Below are 13,856 nucleotides of genomic sequence, written 5' to 3' on the forward strand. Positions count from 1 at the left end.
TAACTTCCCTGAGAAAGTAGTATTTGTCTTCCTACAGAGAAAAATAATTCTGTCTTCATCAAAATCACAATAGACATACCTTCCTTGAACATTTACACGGATAAAATGATTTTAAAATAATACTGCTTAGGAGTGTATATTTTAAGATAACTACTATACCTTGTCTATCCTTGATCCTAATCTTCAATAACTGCATGTTCGTGCAAAATACAATTTCTACTCTATAGGAAGAGGAGTAGCCTGTTAGGAAAAGCAAATTCTTAGAGCAAGACATGAACACATCTCTTTCATAAACGCGATTTTACTTGGTGAGTCTTTTGGCTACATCACTATATGCTATTTCAACCACCTTATCACTGGGACAGGTACTGGTGAACTCGTCCCTGCTGTATGCATTAGTTAGGTATCTCCAGATGCCAGTCATTTCTTTTGGAATATCAAAGTTGTGATTTTTTTGGCCACCACCTTGACAATATGCAGTTTTGACAGCAGGTTGCAACCAGCTAATGTCATTTCATTGCTATTCAGATATTTACGTGTGGAAAACTTAATGTCCTCCATGCTATTTTCATCAATTTCATCAGGGAGAGGAGAATTCAGATATTCATCCAGTTTCTACAGGATTTTCAGGAGACCCCTCTCCAGTGCTTCATTAGCCTCTGGCCTTCAATTCTTGATCTATGCAGAGAATTTGGCTAAGATGTCCATTCCAGCAGTATTTGATTCTGGGTGTTTTGGTGAAGGCTTTAAGTTTGTGGGAGGACTTAAGACTTCTTCAAGAAATTCCTCAATCTTATTTACCTCTGTTTTGACTTCACTGTTGAAAGTTATGTTCCCCTCTCTTTAATTTGGAGACACTCCACCACAAACTTTTCACTTTAGAGGTAGCTTGCCATCTCTCGGAGCCCTCACCATTGTGTCCATTCACTGTGTATAGATGGCAGAACTTTTGAGGTGCAATGTTTAATTGTTAAAATAGTAGCCATGACTTTATCAGGCAGCCCCAAACTGGTGCATAATGCACGGTACAAGGGATATTTATGTATTTTTTAGAATTTTGTAGTATTTAGTAAGAGTATATGAAAGGATTGCTATTGTATCAGAAATATTGTTTCAATTTAGTCTATCCTGGATATATACTAAAGAATATTACCATCAGAGAAGAGAGCTTTCTACAAAAGTCACTACAGATTTTGCTATATTGCTTTGTAGATAGATTTTTACTTTTGCCTAAAAGCGTTTATCCTTCATATCAATTGTAACATCTGACACCATGTAGGAGCTAAATGTTTAGAGGGAGGGAGGGTTTTCTCAAGATCTTCCTCAAGCATTTCTTTATAAGAGAAACTGATGGGCACCTGATACTGTCTAAATATGTTTTGTTATATGTGTTTTGCCCTGTGCCATTCATTTGGAACATTGTTGCTTTCTTCCTTTATTTTAAAAAGCTTGTTTTTAGGTATCATAGAGCTTGTTATTTATACATCTTCTGAGCAACACTACATAAACTGATATTCAGTTGATTTAGCTACAGCAGTACAATGATTAGCAATGTAAAAATTAACACAGAAATTAACCTAAGGAATGAAGAGTGGGTTTGTCAAAATATCAAGTAAATTTTTGTTTCTAAAGCACATGTAATGTAGATGATATAATGAATGCATTATTTATCCTATATATGTTTCTAAAGCACATTTAATGTAGATATAATGAATGCATTATCATATATATGAATTTTATATATATATATATATATATATATATATACATATACACACACATGATAAAACACAGGTCATACACTTTCTCATTTCACCTCATTTACCTTTTATAGAGGATTGTTCATTCCTTTTGGACTAAGTTATAGTTATGGTGAGTGTGTATTTACTGCAATTTTGCCTGATCTCACTCACTGCATTTGCTTGAGTTAAATTTTTCTACAGCTATGTTGAGGAATAGCACTCCACATGTTTTTGTTTTGTTTTGTTTTGTATTTTTAATCGAAGCCCTAAACCAGAAATTATATATAACTTTTAGGCCATAGCTTTTTTTCTCTCACCAGTTCTAAAATCTTAATCATTCCATTTCTCACCAAGTGTTTCAGAAATGGATACACAAATGATTCTATACATAAGAAATGGTTCTCATGTTGACAGTTGCACCAGTAGATTGTGATGTAATATTACTTTTAACCTTCATGTCATGTGTTATTGTTGTTTTAATAGTTTATTGTTCTTGTCACTAATCTCACAAAATATCCAGAGAGGGTTTGGGTTTTGTTTGTTTGCTTGTTTTGTTTTTCTGTTTGCCAGCAAACTATTTATTACATTTTGCTTAAAAGAAAAAGAAAAACAGTATTTGAGATATGTATAGATATATAGGTATAGTTACAAACATTTCCTGTGTTAGTCTCTTTATTCAGGTAAAATTTATATACACTGAAACACATAGATCTTGAGTTCAATTCAATGAGCTTTAAAGAATGTATTCACTCTTATATTTAATCCCAGTCAAAATATGACAGACAGGCAACCGCTGTACTGATTTCAATCAATATATATGTTTTACTTTCTTTTGAACTTCACATGAATGGAGTCATAGGGAGTGTACTCTACTCTGTCTGGCTTCATTCACTCAAAATAATATTTTTGCAATTCAACAATCAAAAGTTCATTAAGGAGAAAATCTACTCAGCAATAACTAATGGACTATTGATACAAAGTTGTGATAAACATTTTTGTACAATTCTTTTTGTGCACCATATGTATTCCTTTTTTCCCAAATATCAAAATGTGAAATTTCTGGCTCACAGTCTACATGTATGTTTATCTTGAGAGACTGATAAAGAATTGTCCAGAGTGGTTGGTCTATTTTATATTACCACCACCATTATAGTATGGTCCCCGTTGTTATACACCATCATCATAATTTATGGTTGTCAGTCTTTTGAATTTGAGACACTGTAGTTGGTGTGAGAAAGTATCTTGTAGTGGGGAATAAATTGCATTTTCTTGATAGTATTTATATTTATGAACTTACTGGGATTTGTATACCTTCCTTTACAAAATTTCTTGTAAATTCATTTGGGATTATCATTGATATAGAAAAGTAATTTTCATATATTGATTACAAATCCTTCAAAATACATATTGTGAATATTTCTTCAAACTTGTGTCTTGCCTTTTCATTGTTTTAACAAAATGTTTGATGAATAGAAGTGTTTATTTTGAGTGGAATCCATATTATCACTTTTCTATGATATTTTTTGTATTCTTTCTAAAATGTCTTTACCTACTCCAAATTCATGAACGTATTCTTAGGTTTTGTTTTAGAAATACAGTTTGGCCTTTATATTTAGATACCAGTTATTCCAACGCTAGTTATTGAAACTATTCTCCTTTCTCCATTGAATTACCTTGATTTCTTGCCTCTGTACAGAATCTCTGTTCTGTTCTATTGATCTATTTGTCTATTCATAAGTATATAATGTATTGTTACTTTAGACTTAAAATTTAGGCAGTTAAAGTAATGCAGCTTTGTTCTGTTATTCAAGTATGTTTTGGCTATTCTAGGTTTTTTGTATTTCTATACACTTTAGAAACAATTTTCAAAATAATGTTAGGATTTCAAGTCAAATTGCCTTGAGTCTGCAGGTAAATTCAATGATAAACAAATCTTCACAAAATCAAGTCTTCTAATTCATGACCTTGGTATATGTCATTGTTAGATCTTTAATTGCACTTAACATTTTTTTGTAGTGTTCGTTGTATGGATTTTGTAGATATTTTAAATTTTATGCCTAAGTACAGTATTTTATGTTCTTGATGGCATATTTTTAAGATTTTATGTTCCGACTATTTTTTTCTAGTATGCAGGAATACAAATGGCTTTTGTACATTGATTTCATATCTTGGGACCTTACGAAATTTATATTTTAGGATTTTTTAGCATCTAGAATTTTTCACATAATCATATTGTCTGTAAATAAAACATTTTTGCTTTTATTTTCCAAATTGTATTTCTTTTGTAATTTTTTATTGCCTTCATGGGCTGAGCATGACCCTTATTACAGCACAGTGTTAAATATAAGTAGTAAAAGAGGGCAATTTATCTTTTTTCCAATCTTGGGTTAAATAATTTAATATTTCATTATTAAATGTGACGTCAGCTATTTATTTTTTAGATGCCCTTCATCAAATTGAAGAAGTTGCCTTCTAGTTTTAGTTTCTAACAATTAAAAAAAATTTATTCTACTCTAAGTTCTGGGATACATGTGCAGAATGTGCAGGTTTTTTACATTGGTATACATGAGCCATGGTGGTTTGCTGCACCCATCAACCCATTCTCTACATTAGGTATCTCTCTTAATGCTATCCCTCCCCTAGCCCCCCAACCCCCGACAGGCCCTGGGGTGTGATGTTCCCCTCCCTGTGTCCATGTGTTCCCATTGTTCAACTCCCACTTATGAGTGAGAACATGTGGTGTTTGGATTTCTGTTCCTGTGTTAGTTTTCTGAGAATGATGGTTTCCAGCTTTATCCATGTCCCTGAAAAGGACATGAACTCAACCTTTTTATGGCTGCATAGTATTCCATGGTGTACATGTGCCACATTTTCTTTATTCAGTCTGTCATTGATGGGCATTTGGGTTGGTTCCAAGTCTTTGCTATTGTGAACAGTGCCACATTATTGTGGCACACATACGTGTGCATGTGTCTTTATAGTGGAATGATTTATAATCCTTTGGGTGTATACCCAGTAATGGGATTGCTGGGTCAAATGGTATTTCTGGTTCTAGATCCTTGAGGAATTGTCACACTGTCTTCCACAATGGTTGAACTAATTTACACTCCGAACAGTGTAAAAGTATTCCTATTTCTCCACATCCTCTCCACATCTGTTGTTTCCTGACTTTTTAACGATCACCATTCTAATGGTGAGAAATGGTATTTCATTGTGGTTTTGATTTGCATTTCTCTAATGACCAGTGCTGATGAGCTTTTTTTCTATATGTTTTTGGCCACATAAATGTCTTCTTTTGAGAAGTGTCTGTTCATATCCTTCGCCCACTTTTTGATGGGGTTTTTTGCTAACAATTTTTAATCATGAAGGTACTGTTAACATTTTATCAAAAGCTTTTTATAGATTTATTAGTATGGCCATATGATTGTTCTGTGTTATTCTATTCTTTGGTGGATTATATTGATCAATTTCAAATGTTGACTCAGTCTTCCTGCTCTTTATAAATTCTACTTTGTGATAATGTATGTTAATTTTTCTTCTGTGGCATCTTTCAATGTGTTTCAAGTTCTACTGTAATGTGAATTTCTGGATTTAGAATTTCAATTTTTGTTAAGCAATGTCAACTGTGTTTTCTAATCTGGTTCCAGAGGGCACATAAGTTTGCTTATCAGGGGTAGTGGTGCTCATCAGATTCCATCTGTTCCCTCACCACCTTCCCCACCCCTGAAATTAGTCAAGGCTGTATGGCAGGTTTTTGGTCAGTGGATTGTGAGTGGAAGTCACCTGGGCGATTTTGAAGCCAAAGCATAAAAGAGCTGGTGCATGACACATCAGCTCACTCACTCCTCCCCTGCAAACTGTGGTTATGGGGTTTTCATGCTCCAGATGATATAGTGCCAAGGTGGTATTGTCATTCTCAGCTCGCTTTCCCAAAGTCTATGTGGACCAAACCCTCTAATGTCTTACAATATAAATTGATCATAACCAGAAAATAAACTTAATTTTATGAAGCCACTGAATCTTCAAGGTTATCGGTTACTGCAGCATAGAGCAGCTCAATCTGATCAATACTAGTCATGGAAATTGAGAATATAACATTTTTATCATAAAATTAAAACAATAAATGTTTGCAGAGATTAATGGAGTATTTATATAACGCATTCAGCAGTGGTGCTCACTCAATAAGTATCAACAGTAGCTATACACAAGATGGAAAGCATAACAATGGAAATAAAATAGTTTTATTTAATTGCTAACGGTCATTAAATTTCATAGGTCTCATCTTCAATGCAGTAACAGTATTTCAAGCAACTTGAAATAAATTATTTAACTAATTTATTATTTTATTCAACATATATTTTATTGACTACTGACTATATTCTATTCTAAGAATAAAATAGTTTCTCTTCTCATTTAAGAAACAGTGATATAAAGATTCGTGTATCTACATTTAAAGGAGCCCAGTAATCATGTGTAGAGACAACATGGATACAAAATTCACTGACAGTTGGCTTCACTGGTCCTTCCTAAACATACTCTGAAGATTGTATCCATTTTATTCCTTTGTCCTTCTAAAAGCAACACTCCTAATGTCCAGCAAAGCACTCCAAAGGCAAAGAGCCAAGGGAGGAAAGGACAGCAGCAAAGGATAGCACTACTCCACTGTACAATCAGTTCTTTATAAAACAGAATTGACTATGAATTGAAAACCTTCATTAAATTACCTGTTATTCAGAGGCAATCCTCTCAGCCATTTGGGAGAGAGCACAAAAATAAAGTATAAATTTCTACAAGTTTTTTCTTCCTTTCTGACCTTTTTACATAAATTAAACTACTTTACCAGACACCTGGGAGGAAGATAAATACCTTTGGCTAATACCTAAATTGGGTTGACTTCTGGTTTCTGTTCTTAGCTCTAATGAAGAAATGGTGGTGACAATTCTAGAAAATGCCAAAGATGGAAAACCTTTAAAATATAACTTAAAGGTGAAGAAGACCACCTGGACCGGCCACCATGCGGGATCAAAGAAGAGGCTCGAAATACAGCAAAAGTAAGATTGCTAAGGCTGTCCAAACACGCTCACCTCCAGTTTGAAAATTCTAGATACTCTCGGCTTTCGGCTCGGAGGAGGCCAAGGTGCAACTTTCTTCGGTCGTCCCGAATCCGGGTTCATCCGACACCAGCTGCCTCCACCATGCCGCCGAAGTTCAACCCCAACGAGATCAAAGTCGTATACCTGAGGTGCACCTGAAGTGAAGTCGGTGCCACTTCTGCCCTGGCCCCCAAGATCGGCCCCCTGGGTCTGTCTCCAAAAAAGGTTGGTGATGACATTGCCAAGGCAACGGGTGACTGGAAGGGCCTGAGGATTACAGTGAAACTGACCATTCAGAACAGACAGGCCCAGATTGAGGTGGTGCCTTCTGCCTCTTCCCTGATCATCAAAGCCCTCAAGGAACCACCAAGAGACAGAAAGAAACAGAGAAACATTAAACACAGTGGGAGTATCACTTTTGATGAGATCGTCAACATTGCTCGACAGATGTGGCACCGATCCTTAGCCAGAGAACCCTCTGGAACCATTAAAGAGATCTTGGGGACTGCCCAGTCTATGGGCTGTAATGTTGATGGCCGCCACCCTCATGACATCATAGATGACATCAACAGTGGTGCTGTGGAATGCCCAGCCAGTTAAGCACAAAGGAAAATATTTAAATAAAGGATCATTTGACAACTGGTGAGAAAAAAAAAAAAAAAGAAAATTCTAGATACTGATTTTGGTTTTGATTTTGTTAGCTGTCTTGCAAGGACACTCTGCATATATGTAAAATCTATATTATACCTGTCTAGCTGTGAGCTATCAAATGATGTTGCACTTGCTAATTCATGGACTATTTATCTTCGTGTTTATGCTCTAACAAAATGATGGCTGTTTAATTATACTACAAATGAGTTTTGCCAGCCAATTGTATGGCAGATGTTATTTACTTCCAGAACAACTGTCAAAAGACCAAAGCAGCACATCTAACAAACTAAAATGTACTGTATTGGGTTACATTTCACAGGCAACCTCCTCTATCACCTAGCTACAGGCTTTCCATTGTAATAACAATGGGAGGGGCAGCAACATTGAGTATGACAGCCAGCCAGAAATCTGGTTGTCAATAATGAATAGGATTAAAAGAGTTGTAACTGAGTAGATTCTACCGGAGAATAAAACAAGGAACTATAGTAAACATGAAAAAGAAGATCCTTCAAATTTGCTAAATGCTATGGTGTTACAGCATTCATTAACTAATTCCATAATGGCAGATGGGAAGAAAAACATCTATCTTCTCTATTTGTATGGTAACTGAGCAATAGTCACTGAAGTGTCATTTTTCTCATGAAATTTATGAGTGATGTAAAGGTGGAGAGAATGCCTATAGTTGGAGGGTACTATAACTTGAACCTAGAAAGCAAACTCACAATAAACTTGTTCTGTGTATTGTTTAAACTTTTCTACGCTTGTTGGGAACATTTTATTATGCCTACCACTTGCTTCAAATAAAATTTTCCGGGGAGAGCGCTGCTGTGGCCCTCTTTTATGTAGTGTGCTGGTAACATGCCAAGGTTTTTAATAAGGAGAAAAAATAAGAACTCTTAAAAGTTTAAAGCCCAATAATCTAGGAGCTAAAATCTGATTAAGTATAAAATAAACTTTCTACAATTAAATGATTCAGTAGCAGATAAAATAGAAACAGAGTCCAAGAAATAACTCTTACCAATTTAATTTTGCCTACGCAACAAATTGGAATGATATGTCCCGTTTTGCAAGAAAATATTGAGGCAAAAAATAGGCCCTCATTTCTTTCGGCCAGAATTACATGCCATTGTGAAAGATCAACTGCTTGACTTTCTTACTGCGAGTAATGTGAAAGATTTTCCTATATAACCCCTGTCCATAGCTTATTTCTACATAACATATTGGCTTTTATGAAGAGACAAGTGATTTATAATGATTTATAGACCACTAATGTATGCCCATAAATCCAATCCATTATTCCATAGTTTCTTCCCAGTTTGCCGCATTCTGGGAACAAGCAAAATGAAAGCTTTGTTTAGCTAGAGAAAATGTGTTTTCTGGCACTTCTTACAAGTAGGAGCCTCGTGTTTGAGACACAAGCATCTGCTGACTTAGCAGGAAAATACAGCGGCTAATCATAGAGCTGAGGGTAGCTGTCAGATTTTGAAGCATTTATATTTACATTCCAAACCAAAATGATGAGAATTTACTTAACAAACTCTTACCTCGGCTTCCTTATTCTTCTTTTATTTTTTCACCTGCATGCCCCTTATATATTATTATTTCACAATGAGAACATAATTTAGTAGCTACTAATATCTATAAACTGAAATTCTGGATTATGTGAGGAAAAAGTTACTTTTCTAACTTAACTAAGATACAGAGATACAGGGTATTACTTGAATGAATATTAATAAAAATATTAATTATGTTCTTGATAATACAGAGTGAAACTGACACTTGTAAATCATGTATTTGCCAAAAAAAATTATACCTTCACAAGCATCTTAACTAGGCCCCTGCATTTCTCTGAATTTCCTAACAAACCTCTTCCCACCTGACAGTGGAGTTTTTGTCAACTTCTGTTCAGATCATCAATAAATTATTGATAGATATGGTCTTTTTCTTTTCATTCTTTCCTACTTCTTATAGGGTTGTATAAATACTAATAAATAACTCCAAATATGTTATACATTATATCCGTTGACTCTAGCATAAGCCAACTACTTAAGATAGTTGCTTAAACTTGGGGATAAATGATCAAATCCATCCTCTTAGTCTATCGGTTTTAAGACCCTCTACCTTTCAGTCTTAATTTACCTCAGACTCATCTGATACTGGAAGCTCATAGGCTCCACGGTAGCACCAGACATTGGGGATTACAAGAAGTATGCACAGTCCCTGCAACTGGAGATTTCACAGATGAAAACTACAAAGAGGAAGTTACAATCCAAATAATGAGCCAAACAGGGTATATCTTCCTGAAGCACAAATATTGCCCAAATTTAGGAAAATATGGCTCAAATTTGAGAAATTAAGTAATTTTATTACTGAATACTTCAAGACATTATCCTTACATTAAAACAAGTGTGATATGTTTTAGTATAAGAAAAATATCTTACTGATATAGAATAGTTAGGAGTGAGAAAGGAACATCTATTTTTTAAAAAAAAAATCTGTATATATTATTTTGATGCTTAGCCTAATGCAGAATGTAAAAATCAGAGGAACATTAATGATAAAGCACAAGACTAATAGATTTAACTATTAGTGAGGGGCTGAATGTGACATTACCCTACAACTAGGACTGTCTTGGAGACTTCTGAGGAGAGTTGGCTATTGGATATGTGTCCAAACATGTATCATAGGACCCATTTGATACACAATTAAGTAAATTTCTTAAGGCACAGCATACTGAAGACAGTTGGTAGAACTGGAAGAGTGCAGCCTTTGGAGTGAGACAGATGTACCTAGGTTTGTTTTGTTTTGTTTGTTTTTTACTGATTGACTGGTTATATGGAATTATGTAAATTATTGAGACCTCCTAAGGCTCAATTTATTTGTCTTTGATATAGGATTACACTGCTTACCACAAAAAATTGTAATGACTATTAAATAAGATAATGTTAAGTGGTCAATATGTTACTCCAAACTACTTCAACATATACAGTGTGATTAAACTGTTTCTAGAAACAGTAAAATTCCAGATTTATACCTTCAGTGAGATTACAAATTTGTTGAACATCACAGAACACTTAATTCTGAAATAACATGAATATTAAACCATAGGACACTAGAATAAAATGATTGAGATGAAAATTGTACAAATAAGACATAAGGACCCCTATTCCATTTAAAGTTACTGAGTACACAAGTTCTGAGTTTTAATAGCTCATGGATTAGGTTGCAATTTAAGTCCCCAAATTTACAATAATTAACACCTTCTTTGAACTACCTCTGTCATCAGAAAACAAACCTCTTTCCTCAGTTGTGTTTTCCAAGCTTTGTTTAAATTAAATGAATCATATATTTTGGAAGTTTTGCCATTGTGTTGGAATTAACTGTGTGAAACATCCACAGAATAAGTGATGTAAGACAATGGATAAAATGTCCACTGGTTGTTGATTCTCGGAATACAGATATCAATAAGGACAGCACATTCTTCTATTTGTGTAAAATGTGATAAACATATATGCATAGATTTATCTAAGAAGACAATGAAGTGGTAGAAACACAAGCAAACATTTAAAGTGTCAGGTAACATAAACGCCTATGTTCATTTCAGCACTATTCACGATAGCAAAGGCATGGAATCAACCTAAACACTCATCAGTGATAGACTGGATAAAGAAAACGTGGTATATACACACCATGGAATACTATGCAACCATAAAAAGAACGAGATCATGCCCTTTGCAGGAACACAGATGGAGCTGGAGGCCATTATCCTTAGCAAACTATCACAGGAACAAAAAACCAAATACTGCATGTTCTCGTATGTGAGAGCTAAATAATGAGAATACATGGACACAAAGGAGGAGAATAACACACACTGGGGCCTAGCAGAGAGTGGAGATTGGGAGGAGGGAGAGGATGAGGAAAAATAACTAATAGGTACTAGGCTTAATAACTGGGTGATAAAATAACTTGTACAACCCCCAAGACACAAGTTTACCTGTGTAACAAACCTGTCCATGTAACCCTGAACTTAAAATAAAAGTTTAAAAGAAGTGTCAGGTACTGAAAGTCTATTTCCATTATAATGGGCATTTTATAATAAATAGAGCTGGTTCAATGGGTTGTCAAAGGAAATTGGTGATGAGATCTCTTCATAGCCATTTAATGTAAACTTTCTAAATACATATAAACATGAGCTGCAAACACAGACTAAATCACTTTTATGCATTGTTATTCAAATATTTTCACCCATCAACATGAAATGGACTCCATCAGGAAAGAGAAGGAAGTTAAGCAAATATACAGTGTGTACAGTAACCTCTCTTAAATTTTAGTAGCCTTTACTTTCAGATATCTAACTGATATTTACATTTGAAATTCCTCAGAGAATCTCATACTCAGAAGATCCAAAAAGAAATCTGCTATTTTCATCTTGCAACCCCAAACCTAGTACTTAGTTTACACTCCTTTCCACATTCTTTAAATCTTGCCTTATCCCGTATATCTAGTCACTCTACAGGTCCTGTTGATTCAGCCACCTTAACATTTCTGGAATTCTTTCTCTCTACCCAATTACACCTTGCCACCACTCTTTTAGACTCTGATAATTTCTTGCATGGATTATTATAACAATTGCCCAATTTGTCTCTCTGCCTCAGTCTCAACCCCTATATTCAATTGTTTAAACTGTGCCTTTCATGGCACCTTCCTCTTACCTACTTATTCCAAAGAGAAATGTATCTTTACAATGAAGAGATATATAAATCTCGCACTCACCACTTTAAGTGATTAAAGGTGACATCAACAATAGTGGGGTAACCTGATGTCACATTTCTCACGACACAATGCAATAAAAGTTCACCAATAGTGTCTTGCCAAAAATGTATAATCATAACTTAATCATGAGGAAATAATTTTTCAAGAATATGGGAACTTCTACAAGACAACTATCCGTTTTCTCAAAAAAAAAACCTAATATTGGGGAAAATTCTAATAGCAATACTGCAATCTGGTTGCTTGCCAAGGAAAAGTAATGTACCATTTATTTTCCCATTTTTTCCTTATTCTGTAAACTGTTGAATGTGAATTTTACTTTATGAAAGGTGGTGGATTAACAATCTTCAGAGATGTGCTGGATATTTGGCACAAAATGGTTGTTGTTTGGGAGAAATGCATCACTGGTAACTTCTCGTGGGCAGAATGTGCTGCAAACATTACCTACAATGAATGTTCTGTCACAGGGGAGACTGGGCACAAGCATCTGTTAGAGTCTTTTATGACAGATCAGTATATAGGCAATGTTGCCAGCAAGGGTTTTTCTCCATTATAAAACAACAATCTTCAGTAGAATTGGAGTCACTAAAAGCAGGAAAACAGCTTGCTTTATGAAAGATGCCACCTTTTCTGCAGCCAAGAAATCACTGATCTGATGTTAAGTTCCTGCTATTAGTCTTTCTTCAGCTGTGCAGGTGGCAACTGTTCCATGTTCCAGTTCAGCTCCCCAAGGTTACAGCTGTGAACTTGGGTAATGGTTGTGTTTATTCTCTGCCAGGCTTAAAAATCTTCAGTGTAAAGCTTTTTTCTTTTTCTTGCTGTTCATTGAAAATTCCTTCTGGAGCAGATGTACCTCTCCCCATATTCTGTAGTTTCTGTGTTTTTATTAAGTTCAGCAGTTTTTTGTTTGTTTGCTTGTTTGTAGCCTTACTTTCTAACTACTCGTGACATAGCCAATTCGGAAGTTAGTTTCTGTATATACAAAGGCTCTTATCATGTCACGAATAAAAAAATCTTGGTAATCTGGATGGCACATACCTTATGCCCTGAGTATTATAAATCACTGTTGTGTTTTATATTGTAGTCTGTGTTTGCTTATGCCATATTAGCCTGAGTTTAAGAATTTGGATGAATGGGACAGTAATAACCCTTATTTTTTTACTATTTTATATACTTGTATTTATTTCAGGGACTCTGGCCCCTGCAAAGTGGCCTCCCTTAACCCACTCATTTATAGAAGTCTGTAAGTGGCATCCCATAGTGGCTCTTGAGTAAGTCCTGTCATTATATGGCAGGCATCATTTCTTCTCTCTGGTGTTGGCTTCCTGAAGGAGCATTAGGCATCCTCATTTCCAACAACACTCCTACTCTTCCAATACACTAGAATCCCCATAAGTCTCAAAGTAATGCCAGGATATTCTCTGGGGTCCCCATGCAGCAAAACTAATAAAGAATACATCCCTCCTTTTCTTCCTTTCTTCCCTCCTTTACATATACAATTAATAATCCATCACTAGATGGTGAGGCTAGCATTGTGTTAGAACTGAAGAGAGCAAAAGAATGATGTGCTTCTGGCTTCATGTTTTTAATTTATCAGGGA

At 35.1% G+C, this 13,856-nt stretch overlaps 2 pseudogenes; one reads left to right on the forward strand and one right to left on the reverse strand.

Annotated features, from left to right (window-relative positions):
• Positions 1-301: 301 nt before the first annotated feature.
• Positions 302-6,916, reverse strand: LOC100583931 (annotated as a pseudogene).
• LOC100584259 lies at positions 6,849-7,465 on the forward strand (annotated as a pseudogene).
• The last annotated feature ends 6,391 nt before the right edge of the window (positions 7,466-13,856 follow it).

The sequence above is a fragment of the Nomascus leucogenys genome, chromosome 8 (genome assembly GCF_006542625.1).
Source record: "Nomascus leucogenys isolate Asia chromosome 8, Asia_NLE_v1, whole genome shotgun sequence".
Lineage (NCBI taxonomy): Eukaryota > Metazoa > Chordata > Mammalia > Primates > Hylobatidae > Nomascus > Nomascus leucogenys.